The sequence below is a fragment of the Eumetopias jubatus genome, unplaced genomic scaffold, assembly GCF_037043125.1.
Source record: "Eumetopias jubatus isolate StellerSeaLion01/CBP00866 unplaced genomic scaffold, mEumJub1_p1.0 scaffold_2, whole genome shotgun sequence".
In the NCBI taxonomy this organism is placed as follows: domain Eukaryota; kingdom Metazoa; phylum Chordata; class Mammalia; order Carnivora; family Otariidae; genus Eumetopias; species Eumetopias jubatus.
In genome coordinates, this window is record NW_028274808.1 from 100,539,853 (window position 1) to 100,562,313 (window position 22,461).

A 22,461-nucleotide genomic window follows, 5' to 3' on the forward strand; every position below is an offset into this window, starting at 1 on the left:
TGCCCCCTACTCTCTCTCTCATTCTCTCAAATAAATAAATAAATAAACTCTTAAAAGTACTAATAAGGGGCACCTGGGTGGCCCAAGCCTCTGCCTTCAGTTGAGGTCACGATCTCAGGGTCCTGAGATCAAGTCCCACATCAGGCTCCCTGCTCAGTGGGGAGCCTGCTTCTCCTTTTCCCTCTGCTGCTCCCCCTTATTGTGCTTTCTCCCACTCTCTGTCAAATAAATAAATAAAATCTTTAAAAATAAATAAATAAAATAAGTAATAATAATCCTATATTATTTAGCTATGAGTCTTAACAGGCTAATGTTGTAATGGCCAAATAACACAAACATACCTTTACAAGAAATGGTGGGGTGAGGGGAGAGACTTCATTCAAAGGAATGACTTCTGAATAGTAAGAACATGGTTTGGGCAGATTCAGCTTCTGGCCCTGAAAATGACAACATCTTACACATGGACTGAGCCCTGAATCATTAAGATCTCTGCATTTACTCTGCAAAATGAAAGGAATTACATCCTAATAAGACCTTCTAACTATGTTCAAAGAAATTAAAAGCCAACCACTAAATAATCAAGAGAAACACCATCAAGGTAATGAAAAATAAACACCATCAGAACGCATGGAAAGCCTGAACCACAAAAAACAGTCCCCTACAAAAATGGAATTGACAACCTGACAAAAGCCATTTCCTTTTCCCCAAAATTCCATATGAGTCATTCATGTGATTCTTCAGAAGCCAGAAGCAGGTTCACCTTAAACCCCAATCCTAATTTGTCAGAAGTTTCTTTAAATCACTCTCTACCCCTACATCCTTACCCTGGGACTGGCAGGAATCTCTGGAAACTTCTGCTGTGGTGATGACTCTCCTGACATTTAGAAGAATAACACCTCTTGTCCCCACTCCTGTGCCCAAGACACACACACCTGAAACGTCACATGGACGTACTGATTCAAAAGCGTACTTGAACTGAGGTTGTCCAACACCGTCGAAAGCTATGAAAGCTATCTGACCTGCACATCTCACCATTTGAATAATGTCAACCTTACAGAATATGATGGCTGGGCAAGAGGAAGTTACTGCTTCCAGGAACGCTGCTGCACCCCCCACCCCCAGTCACCTCCCTCTGTGCTCTGGGCACCCGCACGTGACTCCAATAATGCTTCTGCATGATACTGTGGAACTAACCTCAACCCTCATAGAGTCTCTGGCTGGGCCTGAGAATTAAATGGACATAAGAACGATTGACAGAAGAAAAGCAGATTTGTTTAATGTAAGTGTTACGGGACACAGGAGCGTTCATAAGGAAATAAAAATGCAAAGAAGCAGCAAAATCTATGTGCATATATATATATTAGGTTGAACAAAGAGATGCAATTGTGGAAAAGTAACTAAACCCTATGGAGAGACTAAAGGAAGATAAGAGTTATTTTAACAAGGTTTGTTTTTACAGATTTCTCTCAGCCTCCACTCCCGTCTCTGGTGATAAGAATATTCCTTTCCTCCTGGTCCTGGGAGGGCATCTTTCCCAGGGGAGTTTTATCTCCTGCTTTCAGGAAGAAAAGGGGAGATCAGAGTGCCTTTCTTGCACATGCTCTTTTTTAGTGCCTTTCGCTCAAAATAATCCATATGCGCAAGCAGCATATTTTGGGGAGGCATGTTCTGCCATCCTTCAGTATCAAGTATATTAAGAAGTTAGATACTTATGACTAATGAGTGCCTCAAGATCTGTGCTGCTAATAGTGGCTTCCTCTGTGTTAGCCATTGTCGTCCCTGGTTTTGTGGGTTTTCTTTCCTTTGAAAAGAAGACAAAATGTTTAATGATGCCCTTAGTCACGAACACCTTAGTATGAATTATTACAGTTGGTGATTCTTGTCCAGACTAAAAGCACTATTGGACTTAAAAATATGGGAAGGGGAGGGAACAGAAGTCAGAGTAAAGAATAATAACTATGAAGGGAAACCTCTTGCCAATATTTCATCTTGTCCATGGGTTGAACCTGAATAGTGTTATTCCTTCTCACTCAAAGGATAGATGGTGACGTAGTGCTTCGTGATGCGTTGAAAGGAGTTTGTCCCATGAGCTCCTACTAGGAACTGAAGATATAGTATGCATCCTAATGGAGGCCTAAACTGGATAGTGATTATTTTCTTAGTAATTATTTGTCCTGTGCAAAAATGCACTACTCAAAATAAACCTAGGGCAATCCTGGCACTAACGATTCACAAAGAGAGTGAGAGAGGTAAGGGCAAGGTCCAGAGGTTTGACCACAGAATCTGAAATCAGAAAGGCCCTGTTAAATTTCTGGTTCAGTCATTTAGCACTTGGATGACCTTTGGGCAGGTTACCTAAGCCCCAGATTTCTCATTTGTAACATGGTAGTAGCAACACCCTTACCTTCTCACAGGATTGTTAAGACTTAGAGATTACATAAAGTGATGAGCATACTGGCACATAGCAACACTACGTATATGATTATCATCTATTTAATAAATGTTCATGAGGGGTGCCTGGGTGGCTCAGTCGTTAAGCGTCTGCCCTCAGCTCAGGTCATGATCCCTGGGTCCTGGGATCGAGCCCCACATCGGGCTCCCTGCTCGGCAGGAAGCCTGCTTCTCCCTCTCCCACTCCTCCTGCTTGTGTTCCTGCTCTCGCTGTCTCTCTCTGTCAAATAAATAAAATCTTAAAAAAAATTAAAAATTAAACAAATAATTGTTCATGAAATGGAACAGACCGTTCTCACATACTTTGGAATCCCCCTGGTTCAGACACCATAACCCATGACTAATATGCCTGGGACACACAACCTACTTTAGACTCTCCATTCTTAATACTCCTAACAAAGAGTATTAGGTTTTGCTAAAGGTTGAGTCTTTATAATACAAAATAAATAAAAAGATTCAAATATTTTCCAGTTAATCTGATCGATAAACATGGTTAGACCACATAATTCAAATTATTTCTTGATTTGCCTGATTGAATAAGGCCAAAACTATAAAACTGCTTCTGCTGGTGAGCATCAGGGACATAGTCCTAAGAAACCTTATTGTTTAAATCATGGACCTTGAGGAACTGGGATTTTTGAAATCCTGTCAGGGATTATACAACCAAAATGAAACAGCTTTAAGTTGAGTAGGCTAAAGCAGCCCAGCTTTGGTTCAAGAGCCAATTCACATTATTCCCCAGTCCTGTTAGAGCTAATAAAAAGTTTTCTCCCTTCTATTAGAACAAACCCTTTGTACTCAGACAAGTATATAAATCTTGATCAAGCAATCCTCAAGTAAACCATATTCCAATATTCCATCTCCCTTGCCAAACAAGATAAATTCAGCCTTTTATTTAACCTCAGAATCGCTAGTCTTGTTGCCTGAACAATAGAACCCATGGTATTTATCGTCCTTAAAGCTTCTGTGAAGAAGCCCTGATCTTCTGAACATCCACCTTTAGTTAACCTAATGCCATTATTACCTCAAGAACTGGCATTTCTCTTCCAGAAACCATGTTCCTGAAATAGTCTTATTCCTAAAGCTACTCTTGTCCTGTGTGCTCCAAAGTATACACTTATGGCCACTGGCTTAGAGCAAACTCTGAACACCGAGGTAATAGCAAAGGATACAAATCGGGTAATTCCCAGGAACCTGGGCTTATTGAGCTTGACCTAGATGGACACAGGTTAGGATTTTAAGGATCCTGTTCAGTTCCCACTTCTGGTTCACCTTCAAATCTACTTCCTAAGGAGTAATAGTTCTGTGGGTTCTCACGGCCTCAGGATGGGGGGGGTGCATGGGGGAGGAGTGATGGAAAATTTTCCTCAATTCCAGGTCTACCTCTTGATTCTGATTGAAATCCTCTTTCTTTCAGCCACCAAAACCACAACTCTGTGGATTCCTGGATTCCACTTGGTTCCACCCCTTTATCTCTTTCTCCGAGAACAGAGCTCCGGGTCAGCCCCCATAAGCCACCCCTGCTCTATGGCTCCCTCATGCCATCTCTAAACCCACCATGTTCTATCAAGCTCCAAGTCCCTACCCAACCCTGTTCCCCATCTGCCTTCCCACCATAACTTCTCTCCAAAACCTTATCTAAGGTTTTACTCTCACATTTTTTTCTGACTTTTGGGAATACCCTCTTTTAAGCCCTGTATTTCTCCCAAGTACCAATATTAGCTTTTCTAAAACCAGTCACATTTCAGTACTCATCAAGAATGGGGTAACTTTCTATCTCCTCATGATTTTTAAACAAAGCCTACTTCCCTAAATTGCCAATGGGTATCCACAGTTTCAGGTAATAACCCAGATATAGCAAAAAATAAAAATAAAAAAAAAATCTAATCCATTTGCGGCATCTGAATTAAATCTAATTTTTTTAAGATTTTATTTATTTATTTGAGAGAGAGAATGAGAGAGAGAGAGCACATGAGAGGGGAGAGGGTCAGAGGGAGAAGCAGACTCCCTGCTGAGCAGGGAGTCCGATGTGGGACTGGATCCCAGGACTCCAGGATCATGACCTGAGCCGAAGGCAGTTGCTTAACCAACTGAGCCACCCAGGCACCCTGAATTAAATCTAATTTGACCATTCGTTTGATAAAATTAGCACAAAGTTTTCCAGATTTCCATTTAGGATAGTGCAGACATAACTGGTATCAAGATAGACTAAATAAAACAATTTTATCTCTTTGAAAATAATACATTGAGCACATGCTGTAACACACTATGTGTAGGGGAGGGAAAAAAAAAAACCTTTCCTCTAGAGTCTTAGGTTCAGTGACTGGAGTCTGTGAATTAAACTGACAAAAGATTAATAGGAAAGAAGATTTATTTCCTATGTACATGGTAGGGTAGGTCTTCACAGAAGAGAAATGAAAATCCCAAGGAGACCTACGTTCTTAGATACCATTTTAACAAAGGGTGAGGTAGAGACCAGACAAAGAGAAAGGGGGGTGGGGATACATTTTAGGAAGATGATTAGGGGTACATAGTAAATAAGGGTTGTTTAGGAAGGCTTATGTCTCAAGTCATCTGAGGTGATAAGAATTATCTCAAGAGACTCACAGAAGACTAACTTTACAAAGAGAAATTTCCAGTTGTGAGGCATTCACTGTGGTTTAATCAAAATAATATCCAAATTTAGTTTAATTAGGAATGTTTCATTATCCCACCCCGAAAAATATATTGCATAGTAAGTTTAATCCTTTTCCAAAAATGGGTTGGCTAATTTTTGGATGACAGGACCTATGAATCCATTATTTTTAATGGGAAGAATAATAAGGTATTCCCAGCATGTCTGAAAATCCCAACCAATTTCCCCAAACATTACTGAAACACTCTTAGGTGTCTATATAACAATGCATCAAGGATTCCTGCATACTACAAAACACTTAAAACACCAATTACCTAATTATTTAACACTTAATGAACTCATTAGTGGGCATCTTTGTATGCAGTACTTGATAATGTACAGAAAAGATATGAATTATGTTTTTCCTTCTGCACTGCCATAAACATGCACTCTAGCCTAAATAAACAATGACGTGATATGTTGAAGATACATAAAAGTTCAAAAAAAAGGCTCAGCAAAATAAAATAAACAAGACAATTATTTTTGAATGGCTACTGCTTGAAGGATTGCCTGAGGGAGGTTTGGTGGCAGGAGGCAGAAGGTGGTCTGTGGTCGCTGTTGCTTTCTGGAGGTGAGAGAAGGTGAGTAAGTAATGCATGCTTCATCATGTGAAGCTTTTCTCCTAAGGCACCCCTCTTCTAGACTGCTTGGACTCACCCAATTTCCTCCTAGGCTTTTCCACTACTTAAAAAACATTTCACTTAATAATATGGGGAAGATGAGAGCTATAATGCACCATGCAGTTCATCAATATGCAAACCTGATTCCACTGAGAACAGATGAAATGAGTTTTGCTCAGACCCCAGGACAACTTAAAGTTTTACTGGCTTGTATGTGGAATGATTACAGCAAGTTGTAATTTAGATAATGAACTTCTTAATGCAGGAGGTTCTTAATTCAGGAAATAGGAGTTGGTGAAATCTAAACCAATTTATTAAATAAAAGGAAAAGCAGATATAGCCAAGTACTTAGATGCTAGAACACTCAGGTTTTTTTTTAAAGATTTTATTTATTTATTTGAGAGAGAGAATGAGAGAGAGCATGAGAGGGAGGAGGGTGAGAAGGAGAAGCAGACTCAGTTTTTAAGATTTGAAATAAAATAGCATGGGAGCCATAATTCTTCAGTTTTTACACTGTACCATCACTCCAATACTTTGTTTTAATCCTCTGAAGTTGTTTAGAACAGATGCAACAGATGTCTGGAAAAACCAACTTAACCTTTACTTCTAAACTTTTGTTCAAGATTTAGCTATAAACATAAACATTTGATTGCATAAACTGGTAACAGTTCACATACTGGACAGGCTTATATTTAACTGTGTAACACCATATTTTCCAGTCCTCTGAGACCAGCCTTCCCTCACTCCCTACAAAGAAAAGCTGTGCCTCCTCCCAATTTGGATGGTTCTATAAATCTCAAGTGTCTGGCTGTCCCCTTGACCACAGGGAGGTCCATGACCAAAGCCCAGGCAATTGGAGTAAAACCTGCTGGCTCTAGAAATTGGTCCAGGAATGAGCAACTGCCCAAAGATGAGCCTTTCTAGACCCTTCTTTCCAGAGATTGCCCAAACTGAAGGTAGGCAAAAAACTCCTTTCCTTTGCCATTGCTAAGCCTTCCCCAGGGATTGCCCTAAAACTCTGGACCTGCCTGTGGCCATCTCCATTCAAGAAGACGTCTAAAGTGACAGAGTGAGTGACAACAAAAGAAGTGAAGACTTAAGGCAGAGAAATGGAAAGACAGTCCTGATACTGGATCCAGGTGACCCTGAAGCCAACCCTACTTCTTCTTTCCTTATATCAAGAGCCACCAAATTCCCTTTTTTGGAGAATTTTTGAGATCAGTTTCTGTCACTACAACCAAATATATTGGTTAAGCAAACTAGAGTATATTCATAAACTCAAAATTGTATGGCCATTGAAATGATCTTACCAAAGTAGAACTTTCAATAAAAATTAAATGAATGGATACCCCACAAAGATGATCTGATATATTAATTGGAAAAAACCCTAGTTACAAAACAATATTCATAGGATCAACTAATTATGTTAAAAATAGAGGGATAGAGAAAACACTGGGTGTTGGGACATATGATTTTTAAAAATAATTTTCCATATTTCATAATTTTTCCTTTTATAAGAAAATGATACTAGAAACCAAGCCTTTGGTCCAATCTTTTTTCAAGTCTATGTAAAAATTAAAACATAATCACCCACTGATACGCTTTGAATTTTGCCATGCCCCTTTATTTCAAAATAAGGCTCCTTGACACATCATCCCTTTTCTTTTTCAAGCACTGGAACTCTAAAAGATGACATTTATAAGGATGGTAAATAATCATCACCTTCCATCAGCAGTTCATGGCTTTTTGGCTAGTGTAGCAATGCACAAAAGAAACATTTTGATCTAAATGAAGTCACTCTGTAACTTTCTAATTATTTTTCTCCATAGTAACACATATAAAATATGGAAAATATGTTTATTTAATTTTTTTCTTCTTTTTCATAACTAGTTCAAAGAGCCCTAAGTGTGTTTTATACCTCCTTAAAAATTTCACCCTGTAGATGGGGTTCATTTTAACACTGAAGTCTGGGGCTTTACACCAATAACCTGACTCTATTACTGCATTCCTGATGAAAAGCACTAATAGCTTAAAATGTTTTTTACTTGAGTTTTTTTCTCATGAAAATGACTCTGAAAGCGTTGGAAGGTGTTTTAAAATAATGTCATATGAAAAGTCAGCCTTTTATTAGACTGCAGACCACAGAAGGATCCCATGGAGTTTTTTTAAAATATAATTTAGCCCCTACATTCAAGAACTTAAGAGCTGGAATATGGTTTAATAGGTAGACTTAGAGGCTTCTGTGCCTCCGTAATCCTTCTTTCATCAAAACAATGGCTATAATTAATATTTATGATTTTGCCTTTCACCTCGAAGGACTTCACAAATTGTTACCAAAGGACTCATGACACTCACTAATGAAGTACTATTCAGTCGAGAGAAATTTATAATCACGTCAAGTTTACTCCATAATAATGTAACTACAGAAGGGGCTTGGGTGGTGACAACAAATTCAACTCCCCATCACCAAAAGAATGTCTCAGGAATGGGAAATCAATCAGTCAGCCCATACTAATTCCTCAAAGCCTGCATAGCAAAATCATGTTTTCTCATTAGGAACCACTGTGATGTCATACAAGCGTAGGCAAATTACAGGCTTAGGGCCTCTGGCCTCAATTTTATGCACTACCTCTCTCTTACCACCTCCCCACTCTCTACCCCCCAGCGAATGATTTTTACATTTTTATTTATTTAATTTATTTTTGTTAAAGATTTTTATTTATTTATTTGATAGAGAGAAAGAGCCAGAGAGCACAAGTGGGGGGAGGAGGAGGGAACAGCAGAGGAAGAGGGAGAGGCAGGCTCCCCTCTGAGCAGGGAGCCCGATGCAGGTCTCCATCCCAGGACCCTGGCATCATGACCTGAGCCAAAGGCAGACGTTTAACCATCTGAGCCACCCAGGCACCCCCTGCGCACTGAATTATTAAGTTACATGATGAGAAATGCAATATTCAACCCAAAGGGACAAAAATAAAAGGGCAAGGAGCAATAGTCTTTTCAACATGAGAGATTTTAAAATACTTCACATGCTTAATCAGAATTTAAGCCCAAATTAAATTTTTTATCTATATTTTATATCATTTTATATGCCATTTTTATATTTATAATTCCTTAAACTCTTCTACAAGTTTTTTTTCAATTTATTTATTTTTATTTTTATTTTCTTATTAACATATAATGTATTATTTGTTTCAAGGGTACAGGTCTCTGATTCGTCAATCTTACACAATTCACAGCGCTCACCATAGCACATGCCCTCCCCAGTGTCCATCACCCAGCCACCCCATCCCTCCCACACCACACCACTCCAGCAACCCTCAGTTTGTTTCTTGAGATTAAGAGTCCCTTATGGTTTGTCTCCCTCTCTGGCTTCATCTTGTTTCATTTATCCCTCCCATGCCCTATGATCCTCTGTCTTGTTTCTAAATTCCTCATATCAGTGAGATCATATGATAATTGTCTTTCTCTGATTGACTTATTTCGCTTAGCATAATACCCTCTAGTTCCATCCATGTCGTTGCAAATGGCTAGATTTTAGTTTTTTGATGGCTGCATAATATTCCATTATATATATATATATATATATATATATATATATATATATATATATATATATACACCACTTCTTTATCCATTCATCTGTTGATGGACCTCCACGCTCTTTCCATAGTTTGGCTGTTGTGGACATTGCTGCTATAAACATTGGGGTGCACATACCCCTTCAGATCAACTACATTCGTATGATTCAGGTTAATACCCAGTAGTGCAATTGCTGGGTCATAGGGTAGCTCTATTTTCAACTTTTTGAGGAACATCCATACTGTTTTCCTGAGTGGCTACACCAGCTTGCACTCCCACCAACAGTGTAGGAGCGTTCCCCTTTCTCCACATCCTCGCCAACATTTGTCATTTCCTGACTTGTTAATTTTAGCCATTCTGACTGGTGTGAGGTGGTATCTCAAAGGTTTTGATTTGGATTTCCCCGATGTTGAGCACTTTTTCCTGTGTCTGTTGGATGTCTTCTTTGCAGAAATGTCTGTTCATGTTGTCTGCCCATTTCTTGATTGGATTATTTGTTCTATGGGTGTTGAGTTTGAGAAGTTCTTTCGAGATTCTGGATACTAGCCCTTTATCTGACATGTCATTTGCAAATATCTTCTCCCATTCTGTCGGTTGTCTTTTGGTTTTGTTGACTGTTTCCTTTGCTGTGCAAAAGCTTTTCATCTTGATGAAGTCCCAATAGTTCATTTTTGCCCTTGCTTCCGTTGCCTTTGGCGATGTTTCTAGGAAGAAGTTGCTGTGGCTGAGGTCGAAGAGATTGCTGCCTGTGTTCTCCTCTAGGATTTTGATGGACTCCTGTCACACATTTAGGTCTTTCATCCAGTTTGAGTCTATTTTTGTGTGTGGTATAAGGAAATGGTCCAGTTTCATTCTTTTGCATGTGGCTGTCCAATTTTCCCAACACCATTTGTTGAAGAGACGGTCTTTTTTCCATTGGACATTCTTTCCTGCTTTGTTGAAGATTAGTTGACCATAGAACGGAGGGTCCATTTCTGAGCTCTCTATTCTGTTCCATTGACCTATGTGTCTGTTTTTGTGCCAGTACCATACTGTCTTGATGATTAGAGCTTTGTAATAGAGCTTGAAGTCTGGAATTGTGATGCCACCAGCTTTGCTTTTCTTTTTCCACATTCCTCTGGCTATTCGGGGTCTGTTCTGGTTCCATACAAATTTTAGGATTCTTTGTTCCATTTCTTTGAAAAAAGTGGATGGTATTTTGATAGGGATTGCATTAAATGTATAGATTGCTCTAGATAGCTTAGACATTTTCACAATATTTGTTCTTCTAATCCATGAGCATGGAAAGTTTTTCCATTTTTTGTGTCTTCCTCAATTTCTTTCATGAGTATTCTATAGTTTTCTGAGTACAGATCCTTTGCCTCTTTGGTTAGATTTATTCCTAGGTATCTTATGGTTTTGGGTGTAATTGTAAATGGGATCGACGCCTTAATTTCTCTTTCTTCTGTCTTCTTGTTGGTGTATAGAAATGCCATGGATTTCTGTGGATTGATTTTATATCCTGCCACTTTATGGAATTCCTGTATGAGTTCTAGGAGTTTTGGGGTGGAGTCTTTTGGGTTTTTCACATAAAGTATCATATCATCTGCAAAGAGTGAGAGTTTGACTTCTTCTTTGCCAATTTGGATGCCTTTTATTTCTTTTTGTTGTCTGATTGCTGAGGCTAGGACTTCTAGTACTATGTTGAATAGCAGTGGTGATAGTGGACATCCCTGCCATGTTCCTGACCTTAGGGGAAAAGCTCTCAGTTTTTCCCCATTGAGAATGATATTCACTGTGGGTTTTTCATAGATGGCTTTTATGATATTGAGGTATATACCCTTTATCCCTACACTGTGAAGAGTTTTACTCAACAAAGGATGCTACACCTTGTCAAATGCTTTTTCTGCATCTATTGAGAGGATCATATATGCTGTCTGCAAGAGACTCATTTTCGACCCAAAGACACCTCTAGATTGAAAGTGAGGGGGTGGAAAACTATTTACCATGGTAATGGACATCAAAAGAAAGCTGGGTTGGCAATCCTTATATCAGACAAATTAGATTTTAAACCAAAGACTATAATAAGAGATGAAGAAAGACACTACATCATACTTAAAGGGTCTATCTGACAAGAAGATCTAACACTTGCAAATATCTATGCCCCTAACATGGGAGCAGCCAATTATATAAGCCAATTAATAACAAAATCAAAGAAACACATTGACAACAATACAATAATAGTAGGGGACTTTAAACACCCCCCCACTGAAATGGGCAGATCATCTAAGCAAAAGACCAACAAGTAAATAAAGGCTTTAAATGACACACTGGACACACAGATGTACTTCACAGATATATTCAGAACATTCCATCTCAAAGCAAGAGAATACACATTCTTCTGTAGTGCACATGGAACATTCTCCAGAATAGATCACATCCTGGGTCACAAATGAGGTCTCAACCAGTACCAAAAACTGGGATCATTCCAGGCATATTTTCGGACCACAATGTTTTGAAACTAGAACTCAATCACAAGAGGAAAGTCACAATGAACTCAAATACATGGAGGCTAAAGAGCATCCTACTAAAGAATGAATGGGTCAACCAGGAAATTAAAGAAGATTTAAAAAATTCATGGAAACCAATGAAAATGAAAACACAACTGTTCAAAATCTTAGGGATGCAGCAAAAGGTGGTCCTAAGAGGAAAGTATATAGCAATACAAGCCTTCCTAAGAAACAAGAAAGGTCTCAAATACACAACCTAACCCTACACCTAAAGGAGCTGGAGAAAGAACAGCAAATAAAGCCTAAACCCAGCAGGAGAAGAGAAATAATAAAAATCAGAGCAGAAATCAATGAAATAGAAACCCAAAGAACAGTGGAACAGATCAATGAAACTAGGAGCTCATTCTTTGAAAGAATTAATAAAATTGATAAACCCCTGGTCAGACTTATCACAAAGAAAAGAGAAAGGACCCAAATAAATAAAATCATGAATGAAAGAGGAGAGATCACAACCAACACCAAAGAAATACAAACGATTATAAGAACGTATTATGAGCAACCATATGCCAGCAATTTAGACAATCTGGAAGAAATGGACACATTCCTAGAGATGTATAAACTACCAAAACTGTACCAGGAAGAAATAGAAAACCTGAACAGACCCATAACCACTAAGGAAATTGAAGCAATAATCAAAAAATCCCCCAACAAACAAGAGCCTAGGGCCAGATGGCTTCCCAGGGGAATTCTACCAAACATTTAAAGAAGAATTAACACCTATTCTTCTGAAACTGTTCCAAAAAATGGAAATGGAAGGAAAACTTCCAAACTCATTTTATGAGGCCAGTATTACCTTGATCCCCAAAGCAAAGACCCCATTAAAAAGGAGAATACAGACCAATATCCCTGATGAACATGGATGCAAAAATTGTCACCAAAATATTAGCCAATAGGATCCAACAGTACATTAAGAGAATTATTCACCAGGACCAAGTGGGATTTATTCCTGAGCTGCATGGGTGGTTCAACATCCACAAATCAATCAATGTGATAAAAGTTACTTTTAAAAGCCAACAGCTGAATATTATCAATATGCTATATTTCAAATCATAAAAACCTCTTAACCACTTGCATTTGCTCCCTAATTTTTTAGGAAAGGTTTTATCATCCTGGTTTTGCAAAAGATGAAAGATTCTCAGGTGAGTAAATCACTCATCATCATGTAACCATAAGGTGGTGGAAACAGATTTGAACCCAGTTTGACTCAGGTAAAAAATTCCATTTTCCTACATGGTAATGACTCCCCAACTTTCCACAGGACACCCACTTTCTTAAAATATGATATTCTCTAATCTAAATAAATCTCTAACTTGGTGGATCTACTTTCTTTCTCAAGTCAGTTGCTTTAACCCCCGTCCCCCACTTCTGAACCCATCAATTTCCCAGAAACTCCATGTTTTTCACTGAGAACAGCAACTGTGATAGGTGGAAAGAGCTTGGGCAGTTGCAGAGGTGGCCATCTTTCTGAGTGTTTCCGGTATCTATACAGTTCCATAGTAGGAAGGAAAAAAACCTCATTAGACAGTTATACCTAACAAAGACTCAAGATAATAGGATTCACAATCAAAAGTATTATTTAAGCAAATCATCAAAGCTCAAAGCACTGGAGAAGAAAAATTCATCACAAAAGAACTAAGTCTTTTAAAGATTAGATTTATTTATGCATCTAATCTGACATCTATTACCTCAAAGTGCCTGCTCCATGATTATGTCATGAATCCTAGACTGGCCTAAAGGCCAAAAATTGGTAACAACCCAAATCTATCAATAGTAGAATGGATTAAAATTTATGGCATATTTGTAGTATGGAATATTACACAACTACCCACAATAAAATGGATGAATCTTACATAATGTTGAGCAAAAACAGCAAGTCAGAAGGATAAGTCATTATGATTTTCTTGAGAGAAAGCTAAAAGCAGGTAAAACTAAACAATGGTAGAACAAGAGAGAAAAGAAAGGCAATGATTACCATAGAGTTATAATGGTTACACCTCTGCAGCAGGAAGAGGACTGGAGTTCCATAAAGACCCGTGGGAAGGGGCTGGGGGACGATTTTCAGGTGTTGGTAAGGTTCTATTTCCTCAGCTGGATGGCAGTTACATAGAAATCCAATTTTTAACCATTTATTAATGCGTACATATGTATTGTTCTCTTTTATGGAAGTACTTTCTATCTCATGATGTAAAATGTTTAATTTTCTAAATTGCAGGACAGTTTTCCTGTAATTTGATTATATAGAGGAAAGAAAAGAACTAAGTTGCTAAAAATACTCCCAAGGCAAAAATAAAGAACACTGCTTCTATTCTCTCCTTTAGATTCTAAGTTGCACCGGGGCCTCTGGTTGCAATTCTTAACCTATGGTGGATGTTAAATAAATATTTGATGATGTTGAGGGCTTAAGTAATAAGTTATGTAAATATCAGGAGCTGTTGCACAGAACGTATTCTCATGACACAATTTAAATTGACCAGAGGGATCTCACTGTGGTGTGTATGAGACTAACTATAGAATAAAAGAAAGTCTCATTAACTTGTCAAGTTGACAGGGTCTGGGAGCTTGTTTTGTTGTGGCAAAACCAGTGTTTGCAAAATGAGCATTCTTATAGAGTCAGTGGATCTGTAAATTAGCACAAATATAAGAAGGGCAATTTGGCGATATTCAGCAAAAGCCTTCAAAATAATACATTTTGACTCAGCAATTCCACTTCTAAGAATTAATCTTAAAGAAGTAGTCATGGAATTCAAATGCAAAGATTAAAGCTATAAGATATTTGGGATATCGTTGCTTAGAAAAGCAAAAAAGTGAGAAGCAACGTAAGTGTCCAATGATACGGGAGTTGTTCAACAGATTGTGGTCCCTGCCTCCCTTCGGTGGAATTCCATGCAGCCATTAAAACTGGTGTTGTGGAGGACTATTTTAAAAAACATGAAGATATGTTCATAATATACTGTTATTTTTAAAATACAATTACAAAGCTCTATGTATAATTTGATATAGACAGACAGACAGATGTTTTAGGTACATGGGCTGACCATGGTAGGGACTTCAGATCTTTTATATAGTCTAGCTTACTTGTTATATACATTTTTCTTTCACCAGTTTGAAATTATCCCATTTTCCCTATTCATTAGTTGAGCAACCACAGGCTAGACTGATTTCCTTTCCATAATGAGTGTTCTTATAAGTTTAATCGGTCCAACTCGTTGATGACATAGTCAGGTGCAGAAATTAAGATAATAAACTTAATCCTCTCTTAGCAAACAAACTTCAGCTTTGTTTTCCTCCTTCCCTCTGAATTGTATGCATACACATAGACAAGCACGATTTTGTTCTCTGGGAACTTGACTTTCTGCATAAAAGATTTCCACCATAAGACATTCCCTAGTGCATTAAGAAAAAAGCAATAAGAGGTGAACAATGTACTGTGATGGAACTGAGGAGAGAAGTCGCCATAATATTCTGGTTCTACCAGTGAACGAATCATTTTACAGTATGTGAGCGATTTGATGTTCAAGCCATAGTCTGTACAGAATCGGCTATTTCTCTTTCTAAGCCATCAACTCTACATAAGTTACTGTACACCAACAATTTTATTTATTTTTTTAAAGATTTTATTTATTTATTTGACAGAGAGAGACAGCGAGAGAGGGAACACAAGTAGGGGGGGAGTAGGAGAGGGAGAAGCAGGCTTCCTGCCGAGCGGGGACCCCGATATGGGGCTTGATCCCAGGACCCTGGGATCATGACCTGAGCCAAAGGCAGATGCTTAATGACTGAGCCACCCAGGGGCCCCCACCAACAATTTTAAAAACTAACAGCAACATTGTTCCTTATTGACAAGTCTGTGTTACTTACTCGTAAGGCAAAGACATATTCAACATCATAAAATGGTGAATCTCCAAGATTCATGAAAGAATTTCATTCCTGACACACTGTTAGCTTTATTGGGGTAGTATCCTCATTGCCTGGGAAATAGAAGGTGAAATTAGAAAAAGAATATTTTCTTAAGTAGCTTTTGACCCTCCTTCCTGGAATTTTATTTTATGCTGCCATGTCTTACAGAATTGATTTCCACTAATACAGAAAATTGGCCCTAGCCCTCTGGAAAGGAGCGTATAGAGGAACTATATCTCGTTCCATGTGGGCTTTGGCTGGACAGTCTGGATCTGCTTGGGCTTAGCGCCTCAGGCTCCTAAGGTCTCTGGGATTCGAATCCCTTGCCGTTTGCTTAGGCTGTAACTACGTCCAAGCTAGGGGGAACCAATACTTTCAAAAGCAAGGAGGACCTTCTCTTTGTTTCACAAGAACCTTCTGATTAGCTACCAGAGGATTAGCCTCATCCCTTTTCAGGTGGTGGGTTGACCCCATGGAGGGGAGGGGGGTTGAGCCCTAAAACACTGAGCCATTTTATAAAGCTTATCTCATATGCCCTTAAACTTTTCATAATGCCTGGGAATCCCAAGTGAGTAGGACAAACACAGACCATGAAGGGTGACCCAAAGTCAGTGGGGAGACAACCAGGAACAAAGAAGAATAACTAAAACATTGGTTTCCCTTATAAGAGACTTTCAAAAGAAGTGTTTTTTTTTTTTTTTTGATCGAGCTTCCATATCTTGAGATATTTCAAGACACAAATCTACCTGTTTTACAAGCTCATATAACCTTAGAGTTGAAAAAAAAATGTTATAGGTCACCTAAATAAGTATCTCACAAATACCGGTGCACATCAGAATCGCCTAGATGAGCTTGGTCAATATGCAGATGCTCTGGGGCCAGGAAATCTGTATTTTGAACAAGCTTCCCAGGTAATTTTGTGGCACCTCAACATCTGACAGTCACTGAATCTAGTCTCAGTTCCTATCTCCCACAGGCACTTTCATAGTTACTGACAGATCATTCATCATTGGCTCTAGCAAACAACTTCAAATAATGTGCAATAATATCAAAGGGTTGGTAAAGAATAGAAGTGTCCAAAATACTCTACTTTGCAGAATATGCCTTTCTTGCCATGTAGATACCAAATGTCTGCATATGGCCTTCTTGATGACTAAACAAATAGAAAATTGTTATTTAAATAAATAGGAAATGTATGAATTGTTTTCAGTTTTATTTTTATTTTCTTTCTTTTTTTAAGATTTTATTTATTTATTTGACAGAGAGAGACTCAGCGAGAGAGGGAACACAGCAGGGGGAGTGGGAGAGGGAGAAGCAGGCTTCCTGCCGAGCAGGGAGCCCAATGTGGGGCTTGATCCCAGGACCTCGAGATCATGACCTGAGCCGAAGGCAGTCGCTTAACTGACTGAGCTACCCAGGTGCCCTTTATTTTTATTTTCAAGGCAAATCTGTTGTTATATGAGAACTACTTCCCTGATTAGGTGTGCTAAGCATGCCATACTTGGATAACTAACAGGATTTATGAAATTCACTTAGGCTTCTAGTTACCACATGCTTTTAATCAATTTGAGTATTCCAACTTATGTAAATCACCCTAGCCTTAGAAACTTAAACAATTTGATGTTTCAATTGTCCTTGCCAACCTGTGGGTAATGGCTAGCATTTGATCTTTTATTCTGATATAGATTTATGTTATTCAACTGAATATAGTCTTTGACTATGCTAAGCCTTTTATGAATTCTGAAAATTATGAAATTAAAATTTTTGTTATGTAAATGAGCAATCACTTATTTTAATAAATGTGAACTTAAACACATGAAACAAGTGCAGGTGTTTTGTAGTTATTACTTGTTGATCTGACAACAGTTGTTAGTCATCTCAGCAGAGAGCCCATCTGTGACTCTATGAGCTGAAAGTTTTCATTGCCATTTATGCGCCCTGGCTGCCGTTCACTAATTCCAAAACACCAATGCCCCCTCCCCTGCCACACACACACACACCATTTGTAATGCTGCCTTTTCAGTGTTCAGAAGCCACATACATACATTGAGGAAACTGCGCTTATACAGTGCTGACACCCAACTAACTCTTCTTTTGACAATCTATAAAAGATTCTTCTTAATTTTTGTTGCTTTAATTTGGAATAAATACAGTAAAAACCCACATGAGACCCATATCTGGCCTTTCCAGGGATTCAGTTATATTGCAGATCAAATCACGTCCCCCAAGTACGTGGTGGTATAAAGTGAACTCTCTCATTGTGACACTAGAAGCCAATAATATGGGTGTTTTCACATCTCTGGACAATGCGTTACAATGGGATTTTGCTATCTCAGCACTAATTGCCTTAACACTACAAGTCCTGGTTAAGCATAGGCTTAAAGCTGAAACAGATTTTCCTGACCATTGGCTCTTTGGGCTTGCCTTTTCAGCTGTGGACCAGGAGGTCCTAGATGCCTGCAAAAGAGCAATGGTTTGTTTGTTTTTTTCTTTTCTAATATCCACATAGGACACAAAGTCTATTAACCCAGCCCCCTCAGATTTCTGCCACAACCAAGTCTTGCCTCTGTCAACCCATCTCCTGTCCTCCCATGCAATAACCTACGTAATGACAGCCAGCTATGATCAACTTAGCTCTGCTAATAGCCAAGGAAAAGCCCAAACATAATTTGCTTTCCCTTAGTGGTGACTTGGCTTTCTAAATGTGACCTTCTAGAAATGATGCTTCAGCTTCTGGTGTCTTTTTTTTTTTAATTTTTTTTTATTATGTTCAGTTAGCCACCATATAGTACATCATTAGTTTTTGATGTAGTGTTTAATGATTCAATAGTTGCACATAACACCCAGTGCTCATCACAACACATGCCCTCCTTAATACCCATCCTGACACGAAATTTGGGTTCATGAGCCAAAGAGTAGGAAGAGAAGCACAGGGACAAGTCAATAAGGGAATAAACAAAATACAAATTAAGCAGAGGTTTGTGATAACCTTCAGTTACAACTCCTACCCTGGTGTTACACTTCATATTACCCTGGCCAAGACAGATGTCCTTGGAGGAAAATGTAACAACTAAATAACAAGGCCTTTAAATAAATATACTAGCCCTTATTTACAAGTTCAAATGCTGTCATCCGTGGTAGATTTCTCCATATCTGGACAAGTTATTTCACCAATGCTACTATTGTCAAAACATTGTGGGTATCCTTTAGAACAGCCTTCGGAGTTTGCCTTTGACCAAAACAGTATTATTCAACCAGACAACCCTCACTCACTGAATACTCTTAGTTGTTTTTAAAAATAAAATCCACTAATATAGGATAGAAATGTATTCTCATTTAGGATATTTGTTCCTTCACTCAATTATTTGTTCATTCATTTATTTAATCAACAAGGATGTACTGAGCATCTACCAGTCGGCACACATTGTACTGGGCATACACCCATGAGAAAGTCCTCCCATAAGAAGAACACAGTGCAGTAGGAAAGACAGAAGTATACATAGCTAATTAAAATATAAGAAGATACATGCCATATTCACGACGTAAAACAAATGTTATTTATGGTAACACAAAAGAGGGAGGAATCATTCAGCCTGGGTGGTTAGGGAATGTTCACTGAGATGGTAAATCTGAATATAATCTTGAAGGATAATTCCTTCATAAGATTCAATAGGAAGAGAAGAATGATATAAAACAATTCTAGGTCAAAGTAATAAATAATAATTTAACAATAAATAATTAAACCATAAAAATGCACAGAGGTAGGGGTCCAAGAAAATTTCACGGGGGAAGAACAGTCTTTTTAACATATGGTGTAGAACACCTGAAAATTCACAAGCAAAATATGATTTGGACCCCTAACTTCATACCGCACACAAAAAGTAACTCATTAAATACCTAAATGAAAGACCTAAAATCATAAAACTCTTAGAAGAAAACTCATAAGTAAATCTTTGCGACCCAGGGTTAGGCAGTGATTTCTTAAATATGACCAAAAAGCATAAGGCATCAAAGAGAAGATTGGCAAGTCAGACTATGTCAAAATGAAAAACATTTGTGCTTCAAAGGACACGATGAAGAAGGTGAGGAGGCAACCCACAGACAAGGGAGAAAATATTTGCAACTCATATACCTAATAAAGGACTTCTACTTGGAATATATAAAGAACCCTTACAACTCAACAATTTAAAAACAAATAACCCAATTTAAAAATAGGCAAAGGATTTAAATAGACATTTCTCTAAAGAAGATAATGAATGGCTAATGAGCATGTGAAAAGATGCTCAACACCATTACTTACTAGGGAAATGCAAATCAAAACCACAGTGAGATATGACTTTACATGTAAGAGGGCTATAATAAAAAAACAGACAATAGTAAGTGTTGTTGAAGATGGGGAAAAATTGGAACCCTCATATATTACTGGTGGGAATACAAAATGATGCAGCTGCTTTGGAAAACACTTTGGCAATTCCTCAGGATGTTATACATAGAGTTACCATATGACGAAGCAATTCCACTCCTAGGTATAATCAAGAGAAATGAAAACACATATCCACACAAAGACTCGTACACTAATGGTCATAGCAGCATTATTCATAACAGCCAAAAGGTGGAACTAATCCAAATGTTCTTCAGTTGAATGGATAAAAAAAATTGGTATCTCCCTACAGTGGAACATTATTTGGTCACCGAAGGGAATGAAGTACTGATGCATGATACATCCTACATCAAAAAACATTATACAAAGTGAAGGAAGGTGGACACATACACACAAAACAACATGTTGTATAATATCTTTTATTTTAAACATTTAGAATAGTCAGGTTTGTAGAGAAAAAAAGTAGATTCATGGTTGCCTAAGGCTACGAGGTAGAACGGAAGGGAGGAGGGGAATGGGAAGTGACTGCCAATGGGTACAAAGTTTCTCTTGGGGGTGATGGAAATGTTCTAAAATTGCATTATGGTGACAGTTTCACAACTCTGTACATATACTATAAACCACTGAATTCTATACGTTGAGTGGGTGAGCTTAATGGTGCCCAAGTATGTCTCAATAAAGCTTTTAAAAAATATGAAGGAGTGACCATGTAACTGATCATCCAAACCAGGACACTTTTGAAAGCGCTGAATATGTTAAGCCAGACAGGACCTCAGGATAGCAGGTGTTAACCTAGACTGTCCAGGCAAATGGGGATGTAGGCTCCATCTGGGTTTTAATAACTGCCTGAAAACAGGATGCATGAAGGGGATAAAGAGAAGGAAAGGCTAGAGAAGTAATACAAGATCAGATTATGGAAAACTTTGAATGTCATGCTAAGGGATATCATCAGGGAAAAAAAATAACTCTAGCAACAGCATGGCGAATTAACTGAAGGAATATAAAAACTAGGCATAAAACTAGTGAGAAGATGTTTCCATAGCCAAGATTAAGAGACAGGAAGCAGCTAAATTAGGACACGGGCTGTAGGGATGACAATAAATGGACAGATTTAGGAAATATTTTGGGTTAGAAAGTCTAAAGGCATTTCCTACAGTAGAGTTCCAAAAACAAAAAAACAAAAAAAGAATCTTCAGTAATAGCAGCTCCCTGAAATAAGTATAAAGCTTTCCAAAGTCATTACTGTGGAAGAACACATTCTGTTCTGCTTTGTCTCCTACAAACCCTGCATATATGGTGGACCAGACCTATGAAGCCCAGGGCATACATCTCGAATGTACCCACTGCTTTATAGAATTGTTTTGTGTTTAAAATCTGACCTGCACTGTTCATATTTCTGCAAAGGATGTTATTTTTGCCTGTCAGAGAAATGGAGGAAAAGCAGGGAAACAGTGGTCCAAGTGGGTAAGCTGGGTTTGTTTGTTTTTGGTTTTGTTTTTGATTGGCAGTGGCTTATCACTCAGCTGTCTCAAGCAATTTCAAAAAATATACTGCATGGCATTATATATGGATGTGGCAGTGGGAGGGGACTTCCATTGCTATGGTTCTAGGTAATTTTTAAAAACTGTATTTTTGTAAAACTAGCCAGGCTTAAAAATTAAATGATTTCATGATAATGTGAACTAAGTTTTGTCATCCTTATCCAGTTTCAATAACTTTACCTTAAATAAATTTTAGCTACGGGCTCATGTATGTGGCTTGGACAAACTTAAGGCATGCCGTAAATCAAATCATCTGAGCACGTATTAATTGAAAACCAGAGGATATGAGAAAAAAATTATTAACTACTCCCATGATAGATAGGGATCAGGGACTAGAGAACTGGAAAGAAATGGACTCAGAAGAAAAACCAGTGAACCAAATCATCTCCCTGCTTCCAACCTCAGGGCTATGGAATGAAATCTTTGCCCCAGGGGCTCATAAACTCATTTGCCTAAATTAGAAAGTTTAGACCTATTCCCAGAAAGAAAAAAAAAATACACATAGGGAGTTAAGGAAGGTAAAAAACAAACCAACTGTGATTTTAATCCCCAAATACAAACAAGGGGATGGGATAGATGGATGATGCATTGATCATGATGCCCAGACTCCCCCAAGGTCATGGCCCTCTCTTATAACTGGAGTTTCACACAGTATGCAGCATCTTGCATTAGATAAACAATAGAGGATTGATCATGCAAGATGCCCGAATGGTTTGTGTACAATTTATGGATGTCCCACAAAATAAATTTGCAGACAATCTGAGCTAAA